The following is a 13,173-nucleotide window of genomic DNA, read 5'->3' on the forward strand; positions in this document are numbered from 1 at the left end:
GAAACAAAAACAACCCTAAAAGATCAATAGAAGAAAACTATTCTGTGAAACATTAAAAAAACCCTCCTTCCATCAAATATATTTCACAAATGCTCCCCCTCTATCCACCACCCAATGCTTCTCCTTCCTTCCCCTCTAATATTTTTTTTAGTCAAATATATTATGTAAATTTTCCCACCTTCCTTTCTTCCTGTCAAACATATACAATATACAAACTCAATCCCAACCAAGACTTAATACAACTGACCCCATCCCCGTTTTTTGTAAATTCCGTTTTTCCCCCCTTTAAAGAAATACCCTTCCCCATTCAAACATAAAACAACTCCCAAGTCAAACGATTACAACTTTCTCATTTATGAGAATGATTCTTCTTTCGTCTACCGATTCTGGAAGAAATGTTTAATTTTGACCCTTTTTAGGGCAATACATATTGCCAGTTTTAATTAAATTCTTGTTATAAATTCGTTTTATTTTGTTCTTTTTATCTCTTTATTGTTTTTCACACATGCAACCACGTGATACATGAGTACCAAAATATCTATCTGTCTATCTATCCATACACATATGTGCATTTGTGTTTGTATAGCCAGGTGGGGAAAGTTAAGGAAATCATTATTTCTGTTTGGGTAACAAAGGTATTCTCTCACTATGTGAAGGGTAGATTATTTGATGCCTATGTATAAGGTGTGATGATGTATTGAATTGGGCGAATGTGCGAAGGCTGGAAAGTAATGTGTGATGGTAATGTGATTGAATGATTGCATGCAAATGAACTTTGAGAAAATGTGTTATAAAAGGAATCAGGTGTGGAGTGAAAGCAAAAGTACTGTGCTGGTATGGGTATGTGATAGCAGTAACCAGAAAACTGTTCACTTTGGGTGAGGATGAGATCTGAACATAAACGCTACCACAGATGTCACCATTCTTGCTTCATTATTGCAACTGAAAGAAGTACTAAGTCATTCAAGTGGAAGGAACTTGCAAAAGAGAAAGATATGGGATAAAGATGAATGAACTGAGACTCGAGAAGGTGTTTGATAAGGGATTGTAATATTAATTTGTGGTGAAGCAGGACTGTGCTGCAAGAAAAAGACCTATAAAATAATGCTTATGTATTATTGATGACTTAGTGTAGATTTAAAATACTAGTTTTTGTTGTCGTTTTTTCTTTCTGCATATTAACTTTTAATCCCTGATAAGTTGTTGGAACTCCGTCGCTTACGACGTCAAGGGTTCCAGTTGATCCGATCAACAGAACAGCCTGCTCTTGAAATTAACGTGCAAGTGGCTGAGCACTCCACAGACACGTGTACCCTTAACGTAATTCTCGGGGAGATTCAACGTGATACAGTGTGACAAGGCTGGCCTTTTGAAATACAGGTACAACAGAAACATGAAGAAAATTGTGGTGAAAGAGTACAGCAGGGTTCGCCACCACCCCCTGCCGGAGCCTCGTGGAGCTTTAGGTGTTTTCGCTCAATAAACACTCACTATGCCCGGTTTGGGAATCGAAACCGCGAGTCCGCTGCTCTAACCACTGGGCCATAAGTAACTTGGACAGAAACTACATTTCTACGAATAAGAGCAGATTTTTAAAGCATTCCTTTGGCCATTTTGAACTTCAGCCATTCTATGTGGTATGAAACTAATAATCCGACCAACATCGATTTTCGATGCTCACATGGGTTGGACGGTTTGACAGGGAGCTGCACCAGGTTCCATTTTACTGAGTGTACTGGGTGCATGTTATGTGTTACCTACGATCACCAGTGTTTTTTGCGTGGTACCAGCCAGGTCACCAAGTACATTGCAAGACAAAAAATCTCTCAACTGGGGAAGGGAAGTAGTATTGATGGGATATGAATATGTGCCAGTTGAGAAATTTAAGGTATAGAAGGTACAGCTATAGGTGCCATATGGTAGAGGAGACACGTGGATGTCCCAGTCGGAAAACAAAGTGAGTTAGAGAGTGAAAGAGATGACAGCGAAGATGTGTCGGGACATACGCTCAAAGGACATTGGGGTGGTGGTGAAACTGGGTGAGGCTTTTGAGTTGGGTGGGTGGGCTTGATCCGGTGATCGTAGCAAATATTGAAGAGAAATATAGGCTGAAGGTTGCGATAGATATGTGAGGACATTGAGGATGATAGCAGGTAAATGAGGCGTTGATGATGGAGAGCAGCACAGGGAGGGGGTAGAAAGCGTAGAAATGAGGAGGTCATTGGTGAAGACAGTAGGTCGGAGAAAAGATAACTGAGAAAGCCAAGGGTGTAGTATGTGCCATCTCTGTTCTCAGGTGCTGTCTTCAATACTGATGTAGCTGATATAACCTTCACTTTTGCTGCCAGACATTCCTACATTCTTGGTATCTCTACTTATAGTTTAGCATATTTTTTGTTTTTTGCGATATTTTTATCTAAAGGAATTGCAACGTCTATTGTGATGCATTCTCTTTTCCAAGTCATATATAATATTTGGGCCACGCTGTTCAATTAGTCTGGATGTCAAAATCCCATAGAATATTTGATTTACTAAGTTCAGTTAGAATCACTTCTGCTACATGATCGTACTACTTATCAGAAGAATTCTGTCCATTTTTATTTTTATCCATTTATTCTTTTTTTAAGTGGCCACTATATCTGCCGTTGGCTTATTAAGAATAGAAAGCAATCGTGAGGAACAAAGAGCGAATTACGTCATCGTCTAGGTGAAAGTGAAAAGAGAACAAATTGCATGGAAATAAACGAAATTAACTTGAAAGTGTAAGGTATGAACAATATAAATGAGGATGAGATTGACAATATACATTTGATGGAATTGTTATTAAACGCAGAAATGGCCCAAAGGGCCAATCGAAATCTATCTCAGAAATGGCGAACACTTACGTCACTTCTGTCATATATTACCGCCTGACTGTTGTGCATTGCCCCAGTTCACGTCTTACCTAACTGGAGCGCCCGTTCTTCATTTTTCTGTGGCGGAGATGCATTCCACTGGTCAGTATTTGTTGTCAACACCCACTCAGTAGAGGATTGGACAAAATGTGGCAAATGATCCACAGACATACGCTAACATCTCCAGCATTTCCTTGACGGTGAGCGGGTGTGATCGCCGTTTGCCTGGTTGACTTTTCCACAGTTCGCCTATTTGACAAAGTCACAGTTTTGGATCCGATATAGACCGAGAGAAAGTGCCTGGTATATCGAGCGACTTGGGACGCTCACAGCCCTCTGTCAGTCGGGCCATACAAGTGGAAATTTCACCACAGCGTTCTGTGGCGGATTGGTGACGGGCAACAGCGACGATATACTCGATATACTTGAGGCTTCGACGGAAATCGATTGGTTGGTCTATTACATAGATCTTTCGGGCCATGCCTCATGGACCAGTACAAGAAATCCCTGGCCTGGCAGTACTACCGGGAGATGGGCATTGCCAATTCGAGTTAAATCTGTAGCAAATTTGTTGAAAATTGTAAGTGGCAAGGACGGTTCAAGTAAACAGACTTACTCTGAGTGTGCGCCTATTGATTTAGGAATGAAAATAGGAATAGGGCAATTGCCCTGGAGTTTAGAGTGTTTGTGGTTTGGTGGTGGTGGGAGTTCTACGAGCAGCCCTCGGAGGATTTCCTACATTACTTTGGTGGTGGTGATGGTAGGTGGAATTATTTCTTGTTTGAACTTTTGTTTGTTATCTCATTTTTATGTAACCTCACATTATATCATCCTGTACTATTCTCGATCTTTCTGTGAACCCTCAATGATCAATAAAAAAAAATCATTATTACATGGGGGAACAAGGTGGCAGAATCGTTAGGGTGTGGAACAACGTCTTAGAGTAGTTCTTGCGACTCTTACTTTCTGAGTTGAAATCCTGCCGATGCGAACGTCGCCTCCCATCCACTCGGTGTCGATAATATAAAGTACCATTCAAGTACTGGAGTCAATGGTATCGACTAAAATTGCTGGCCTTGCGCCTAAATTAGAAGCAATTATTTTAGGGCGGTGAATTGACAGGATTACTGGAGCGTCGGATAAAATGCCTTGCCGTATTTGATTTTGGTATTTGATTATGAATAAATTACAAACAATTATTATATTCTACAAATGAAAGATTCGTTACAATATTTGGTTTCATGAGAAACGATATTTTTTAAAAAATTTAAGTTAGCAAAATATCGCAAAGAACACGTCCTTGAACATAAAACCCTCTAACGATAATGATATAACCTCATGATATACACGGAAAAGAAATTTGCACTATCTCCCTGTCCCTGTCTGACTATATATGTATCTCTCTCTCTCTCTCTCTCTCTCTCTCATATATATACATATGTGTGTGTGTGTGTGTATCTCTTATCGGCCTATAGCAGTACCATATTTTTTTCTATTATAAGTATTTGTTTAGGGTCCACAACAGAGCAAGCAGTCATAATACTAATTCATGTAACACGAATGACGATTAATACAATCACAGCATTAAAATGTGATTAGTTATTTACTATTAGCTGTCTATTTTTTTTTCTTTTTTTGCTAGTGTGAGAAGTATTTTTCGGTTCGTAAATACTTATTTTCGTTATTATTTATACTCTTTAATGCGAGCGCCTTATACTTCGACTCTAAATGGGATTTAGATGAGTTTTCAACGGCAAAATTGTTTACAAATGCTTCTGCTAACTTCCGATTGAAGTCGAGTTCTAACAAACCCCTAATTACATAGTTTCACTGTTGATTAGCGATCGACCAAGAACGATGGTAGAATTAAATCTATAAATCTATAACGAAGGGCGTAAAAATTGCAGTGTCGAAACTTGTCTTTTCTCCAGCAAGACCATAGACCCTGCGTAGTTTGTTTCTCTGTTCACTTACGGCAAGGTGGGAACTAGAGTAAGAGAGCAAGAAAGGAGGTAGATATAGAAGAATGAGAAGAATAGGTTGTTAGATGCTGGTTGTTGATATGGAGATTGACTAGGAAAAGTAGCATTAGTGATGTAATTGGGAAGGGAAAATGATGGGGTAGAGATAGAGAGGTGAAAGAGAATAATAGAAGTGGGATGGAGTGAGTATTATGTGGGAACGATAGAGAGAGAGAGAGATGAATAGCAATATTGATGCGTGATAATAAGGGCAATTGATGAGCAATAATGATTAGGGGTATGAAACAGAGAGACAGATGTTAATGAATAACAAAAAAGAAAGTAACGAGACAGAGAAACTAGCAATAATGAATATATCTAGATCTGATATCAACCTTCATTATACAGGTGGCGTGATGGTATAGTGGTAGGGTCATAGAAGGGTAATAGCGAATTGGGAAGTTAAATACGAGTACGTCTAAATCCCAGCCACTATTACTACTATTTTTACATCCGTTTTGCTATTCTTGATTGAATGGGTAGCCCTTCTGCAACATCGCAGATCGCCGCTTGTGGTTCTTCGTCATCTTCATCGCGAGGTTCAGATTCATGAGATAAGTTTTCGTCATTCCATTCTATATCTTCCTGTGTCTCCTTCTATTACAGGTACCATCCACTTGAAGCTCACCGTCACATTAGGTGCAAAAATAATGACGGTTTTTTATTTTAAAATTTGATGCTTATTTTGGAATAAACTTTCATTTAACTATGTTCATGTAACACACCATTTTGAAGTGCAGATTTTGTTTTATTGATTTGTGGTAATAGTTTTGCATTTACTGTTTCTTGTTTATTTTAAGCTGTCAATAAAAGGCAAAACAGAAAAACCCCAGTAAATTTGAGCGTTTGCATTGTTCGAGTCCAAAATGGAACTTAAAACGGCAGAAACTGGTTGCAATATCATCCAAACGTTTAGTCAAAGAAACGTCAAGAAAAGTGCAGCTCAACATTGGTTCTAAAAGTTTCAGAGTAAGGACGAGAGCCTCGAGGAAAGTTATGGCTGACTTTCAACGATTGATAATAATCACTTGAAAGCCGTTGCTGAAATGAGCCACGTAAAAAGAACGCGAGAAATTGCAAAGGAACTAAACAGTAACCATTCAATAATTGTTCGACATTTGTATCACAGAGGATGTTATAGAAAAATGGTGTCACATGAGCTGAACGGAAATCTTTTAAAATCGCCATTACGAAGTTTGTTCTGAACTTTTGCATATCAAAAACAATCCATTTCTCGATCTTAGTATAAGGTGTGACAAAAATAGAAGTCTATACGGCAGCTATCAACATTCCGCACATTGTCGGGATATAGCTGAAGCTACCTATCACATTCTCCAACAGAATCCACATTAAAAGGATATAGTCATGGTTTGGTTGTCGGTAAGTGGAATCATCTAACACTATTTCTTGAATTCTGATGAAAATGCAGTTGAGACGTATGATCAAGATCCGATAAAATACATCAAAAGTTCAAGGTTTATAGCCAGCATTGGTTAAATGAAAAGGACCAATTCTTCGTCATGACAAACACCAGACCCCATGAACCCCAAATGACTGCAAAAATTAAATGAAATGGACTACAAAATTTGGTACCGGACTTCAACAACCAAGAAATAACTCAAAATACTATAGAGTAACTCATCAACATCAGGATTCTATAATTCTGTGCCATCAGAAAAAAGAACATGCTTCTTGCTGTCAGAAATGTGTAGATTCCAATGGCTATTTTTCTCTGTTAATAAAGTTTATCAGCTGAGATATATTCTATTATAGTTGATAGAAACTCGCAATTACTTTTTCCACCTACCGGATCTAACTGTTCCTACACATAATATTCATCACATGTTTGTAGCAGTACAGTTTTACTTCTTACATATAACATTTGATTCCATTACATGCAGCTTTTCTCTCAGCTCATTTATGATTCGTCGTTCATACACACTAACATTACACATTCATTGGTGTATGCGCGTTTCATTCTTTCTAGTCGTGGCAAAACTAACGGCATTCAAACCCTATATTTTCCCTATCGTGCAATATCTCACTTCGCTTACAAATGCCGTGCAATCCGTCTTTTACTCCGAGAGAAAACGCCTTTGTTGCCAGCAGAAGATATATGTACCCTGAACTTTTTCCACCCCGTTCTTTAATCTGATTTTAAATCACTATGCTTTTAAATCACCCACCACCACTGTCAAGTACATGACCTAGGTAACAAAAGTTACCAACTACTTCTAGACGCCATCCGAATATTTGAAAGAATCTATTTCAGGTGAACTCCTGCCACTAACTGCTCCTGTGCATCCATCATATACGAAGCCTGCCTTCTCTTTTATCTGTTTTTGATCCCGCTAAACCTCCTAAGCGCTTCTCTAGTTTACAGAGAATATATCACATGAAATTTCTATTCCCACCCACACACATTTCTTTTGGCTTGTCGTACACGGCTATTTTTCTACAGACAGCAGAATCTTGCCTCATATATAGAACCTTGCTTCTTCGCAACATTTTAACTACTAAAAGAGGAAATATTTAAGATATAACTTAAAGTAGCGCCTGGAATATTTTTGAGTGATTGGGGTAAAATTTTGGCATTAAAAACTAAATATATCTTCGATGTGGAGCTGCGCTCATATTACAAATATTTCCTCACGTTGTCCCGAGTGTGTTAGAACATATCCCATTATCTTAAGGTTTGAATAATTTTTCAATATCCCAACATGAAACAGACGTGAATATAAAAAATTTCAAACAATTACTGTGTAGGTTCTTTGGAAAAACGATGCATTGAGGACTGGGGTATCAAACTCTTTCATAGTTCAATAATGAAATATACTTTAAAAGTTTGAGGTATCCCTGGTAGTACCCCAGCAATGGCCACATGCCACTGGATAAATCAGTAAAAGAAAGCGGGTGTGGGCATATATATATATATATATATATATATATATATATATATATATATATTATTATATATATATATATATAGATAAATAGATATATATTTGCGTGTGTACGAGTGTATGTATAACATATATGTGTGTGTCAGTGTGTATCTTTTATCTTTTACTTGTTTCAGTCATTAGACTGCGGCCATGCTGGAGCACCGCTAAGTTATGGAGACGTAAATACTGGAGCAACTCTAAGTTACAGAGACGTAAATACGCCAACACCAGTTGTTAAGTGGTAGTGGGCGACAAACACACACATACACACACACACACGTATGCATGTATAAGAAAAGGCATAAGTAATGGACTTTACATATTTATTTGTGCATCGATCTATTGAGTAAATTGAACTATGAACCCACCAACGATGTATATCTGAAGCAGCTGTAGGTCTTTGCACAAATAAATAAATATTTATGCCTTTTCTTATATATAACTCTGTGAGAAATACCATATTAACTGTGAAATGCATCCGTGGATTTACAAAGTCAATTGATGATGGACTTCAGCTTCGGATCTTGTCTGAAGATTACCTGGAGTTCTATACCAAACTGAAAATATTTTGTTAGCTTAGTGTATTTATATTAACAGAGAGCACGAGAAGTATTTTGCCTCGGATTGATAATCCCTTATTAATGACTTATATATGTATGCAATATATATACATGTGTGTGTGTGTGTAACGCTTTATCTATCCATCTACCTACCTATCCACTTATTCAGATACAAACACACATACACCACATATGTTCTTATCCAAAATACGAAAGTGCTTAATATTCACAGATGTTAGAAGAGTGCTGAGTCAGTTTCATGTGTACTACGTATAAGCTAAACAAGATTACAGTCATACATCTACAGGTTTAGAGTAATAAGTTTAGAGTAATAATGCTAGTTGTCTTTAAGAGCGGATTGAGAAAAAATAACGTATAACGCTGAATAGATCGAATTTCACTTGACATTTTTAGATGGTCACATGTACTTTTACGTCAAGTTCCATCATTTTACATAAAAAGACTGACTTAACGTTCATGTGATGGAAGGCATTATTAGTTATTAATTTCATTTTTTTTTTCTTGTGTGTATGCTTGAGATTAAATGGCAACTCGACAAAATGTTGAATTTATCTTTATGACAAAAACCACTATTCTTAAATATTCACGCTTTTGTTCTGCGTTTAGCCAGTTATTCATATTTTGGTGTCCAAATATATTTGAAGATTGTTGTTGCGGTGTTTTCTGGGTACCAGAATGGAGTGAATTCATGATTTGGTGCATGATATTTTAAAAAGATTGCTCATGGAGGCTTATATAACTAAATGAATTGTAGAAACGTAAGCACAAGAATGCTTTTTTCTCTAGCCATTTATCCAAATGCGAATATAGATGGATTTTTAAGGTGACGCCTTTTCATCCTTTACTTTTAGTCATCACTCTTTTACAAATATCATTGGCATCGAGAAAGGTGAAAATGGGATGCAGGTTACAGAAAAAAAAAATGATCTTAACACGTTCATACACCATCAGTCGTTTATGGACGATTTGAAATTATTTGCAACGTTTGAAACACTACAAGAAAAAGTTATGGAATTTAGTGTTTGAAAATATGCAGTAGTTAATAAGAAACAAGGGAAAAGGTAGCGTGCAGCTGATATTGAATTATTAACTAAACGATTAGATGACTCAAGTAATGATGGTTACAAGTACCTAGGAACTTTAGGGCTAGGTGATATATTGCACGATGCAATAAAAAAAATGTAGAAATGTCCGTACAGACTAAAAGAACTCCAAGCTTCTTACGTAGAATTTGATTCTTACTGTGAGCATTTGAACTATGATACGGTGCATTCCCAACATCCTTAAGTAGATCAAGACCACAGAACAAAACAACTTATGTCAATGAAGTTATTACATCAAAAAGTGAATTTGAATGAGCTATACTCGAAACTCAGAGCTGGAGAAAGTGTGACAATATGTCGAGAATGAGAGGCGCACCATTATAAATAATGAACAACAGCTTTTATAGTATTTATAGTACAAAAATGGGGTGAAAAAAAGGAAAGACAGAATGTAAAATTTTAAATGGTATGATTCTATGAAGAAAAGAGTGGCATTATCTGGGGTCATTATATGGCCAATATGAAGACAAAAAAATGGGTTACAGATGGCAATGCTTATTGCATTGCATTTCTTCACTGATTTAAAGAGGGAAATTGAAGCACTGCCGATATCTGTTCAAGATTATGCTTTTGAATACTAAACCGGCGACTTGATGGAAGTGAGAAATACTGAACTTGTGGAATTGGTGCGCAAAACGTCGCCCTCATAGAAAGACCATGCACAATGCTAGCTCAAACCGAGTACAAAAGAAGACATGATAAAAATATCTAACTGTATCTTCGCTATGTAAAAAGTATGGATGGCGGATGTCTGGTAAGTGGTACCAGCATTTTCCAGAAACAAGTCTTGTTGACTTGATGACAGAGACAAACCTATAATATCTTAGACTGCACTTTTCAAACAGATCGCAGGCTTGAACACAGCAGAGCTGACATTGAGTTCTGAGCAGAAATAGATGTGAATATTGTAATATTGATGTTATCATTTAAGAAGCCAAAACATAAATTTGAAAGAAACTGGGGAAAAAAAGTAACACCTACATTGACTTGGAAATCTAAATTGTGCGAATGTGATCAAGTACTACATAGCAATATCAAAATAATCTCTTTCGAATAGTTTTAAGCTTAGTATCCTTGAAGCCAAGAAGGTATCTTGAGTAAACAGATTTCGATAAATGAATTATTCTCCTTCATATGTCTGCTTTGCCGGCCAATGCACAAATACTCAGAAAAGTTGTGTCTAAGGTCCTTGTTCAGATTCAACAGGAAACAGAAGATCCCGTAGTCATCATAAGTACTATGCAAATCATAGAAATTATAATTGCATGTCTACAATAAATACAAGACCAGTAACTTAGTATCGATTATATTGACACAAGTACGGAACTGTTTCTTATTTTTATCAATAATAGAGAGGCAAAAGGTGAAGTTGACCCCGGCGGAATCTGAATTCAGAAGCTGAAAAACGTAAAACACTTTTTCCGATGTACAAGTCAACTACCGCGAATAATAACTAGCGGACCCGTGGAAATTCCATGGTGTAAGCCAGCAAATGTGAAAACGTAAAAATATTGAACACAAGCAAGGAATTCAAAAAATTCTTTTGAAATCCTGTCATTTAATCAAAACCGTACTTTCAAATATAATCGAATATAATTCGCCATCCCAGGCTCAGTCGAAGTTACTTACCAATTGAGATTATTTTCATTTCATTTCAGTGCAGCTACTATAGTTTGTATATTAATTAATATATCTGCATATCTGTTGATATATCGATAAACTTAACTACGTACGTTTCTACTATAGGCACAAGGCCTGACAAGTTTTTTTAGGTTTGGGGAGCTACTCAATTACATTGACCTTAGTGCTCAACTGGTACTTTGTTTATCGACTCCGAGAGGAAGAAAGGCAAAGTCAGCCTCGGTGGAGTTTGAACACAGAACGTAAAGACGGACGAAATACTACTAGGTATTTTGTCCGACGTGACAACGATTCTGCCAGCTTGCAGTGTTAATGGTTATAATAGTAATATAGATTGTATGAAAAGAAAACCAGAAAGAAACTAAGTTGCGAATTTACTGAGTGTAGAAGAGACTAAAAGAAAGAGAGCAGTGAAGAGAAAAAGAAATCAGCTTAGATATTTAAAAAGTATTAACTCTCAATGGATTCACAGTAAAATGTCTCAAACAATTGAGTGACAAAACTAAATAAAAGTTAAATTTAAAAGTACATATATTTTATTGTTTAGTCAAGGAGGTGTGCCCACGCTTCTTGCAGGGACATCTGGGGTGAAAATGAAAAGTGATATTGGTTTCGAGTTATTTATAGATTCCATAAGAGTATAAATGAAATGGAATAGCTATAACTTGGAGTAAAAGAAAAAGGTTAAGGGTGTTATTTTCATTAAAAGATTTCTCCAAAAGAACGGTACTTTCTCAGGTCAACAAGCTATTGTAAACTTATTTATCAAACAATACTAAATGAAGTATGGGGATTCTTTTCTTCACACAGTATTCAAAATTAATTGTTAAAATTAGAATATGTTAAACATATTTGTTTACTTTAAAACTACTGTGGCCAACAAGATTGTTATTCTTTCATTAAAACAATAAATTTAGTCTCTCTCGCGCCTCCCACTTCCTCCAGTCATTCATTCTAAGTTTAAAGAGTTGGTGCAAGTATATCGTTGAAGTTGAATTCACACTGTTTACTATATTCATAATCAAAAGACATCGAGTTTCCCTTGGTGGTTTATAATACCAAAGAAAAATTACCACTTGCAAACATGAGGAATAAAAGAATGTAAAGAAAATTTGAATACGAAATCGTTTGTATTTCTCACTCCTGCATTTGTTTATTTTAGATGTAAGTATGTATCAAAAAAATCTTTAAAAACTGGGAAATTTTTCCATGATCTTGTAGCATGTTATCAAAGTAACGGGACACACAAATGAAAATTGTCACTATTATTTCTAACACACACACGCACACACACACACAACAATAATATGAAACGGAGAAATAATACTATGAACTACGCACTGTAGTTGAACACAGCTGTTTAATAGATCTCAAAATTATGTTTAAAATTAGTGAGAAACACGTCATCTATGTCGAACTGATGAACAATCTGTAGTTACGCCATCCAGATTATAACTTTAGATTTCTACCCATAATTACTGGAGCGTTTGCCTATCCGAAGATTATAGCTACAAACTATAAAAGATATTGTCTAAATATATAAAACAGCCAGGAAGTTCAGCATGTAAGATCCTAATATGCAATACAATCTATACTTGCACCCATGTGTACATGTGCGCATGCAGACATAAAAAAAAGGATCAAAGGTCATAAGGCTGGTTTCCCGGATTCTGTTGTCGATATATTCTCCTCCTGGACTGAACGCCGGTCCAAGGCAAGAATACTCATTTTTATCAGCTGAGCAACGTGAAATGAAATGAGTTAAGAAAAATAACATTGAGTGGTTTGTTGCACGTATTTAAATAAATAACATATAAGATTAATTTTTGATTTATTGAAATTATCTCCGCTTCCAGAGTGACCAACATTTTGGTAGTAATTCGAAATAACTCCAAATGAGAAGAGAAAGTAAGTTCGTGAGTAAAGAATACTCCAGAGTTGATTTGCCATTATGGGAAGGATAGTCTGATTTACTGAAGACGAGAGAA

This window comes from Octopus bimaculoides, chromosome 3, assembly GCF_001194135.2.
Source record: "Octopus bimaculoides isolate UCB-OBI-ISO-001 chromosome 3, ASM119413v2, whole genome shotgun sequence".
NCBI classification, from domain to species: domain Eukaryota; kingdom Metazoa; phylum Mollusca; class Cephalopoda; order Octopoda; family Octopodidae; genus Octopus; species Octopus bimaculoides.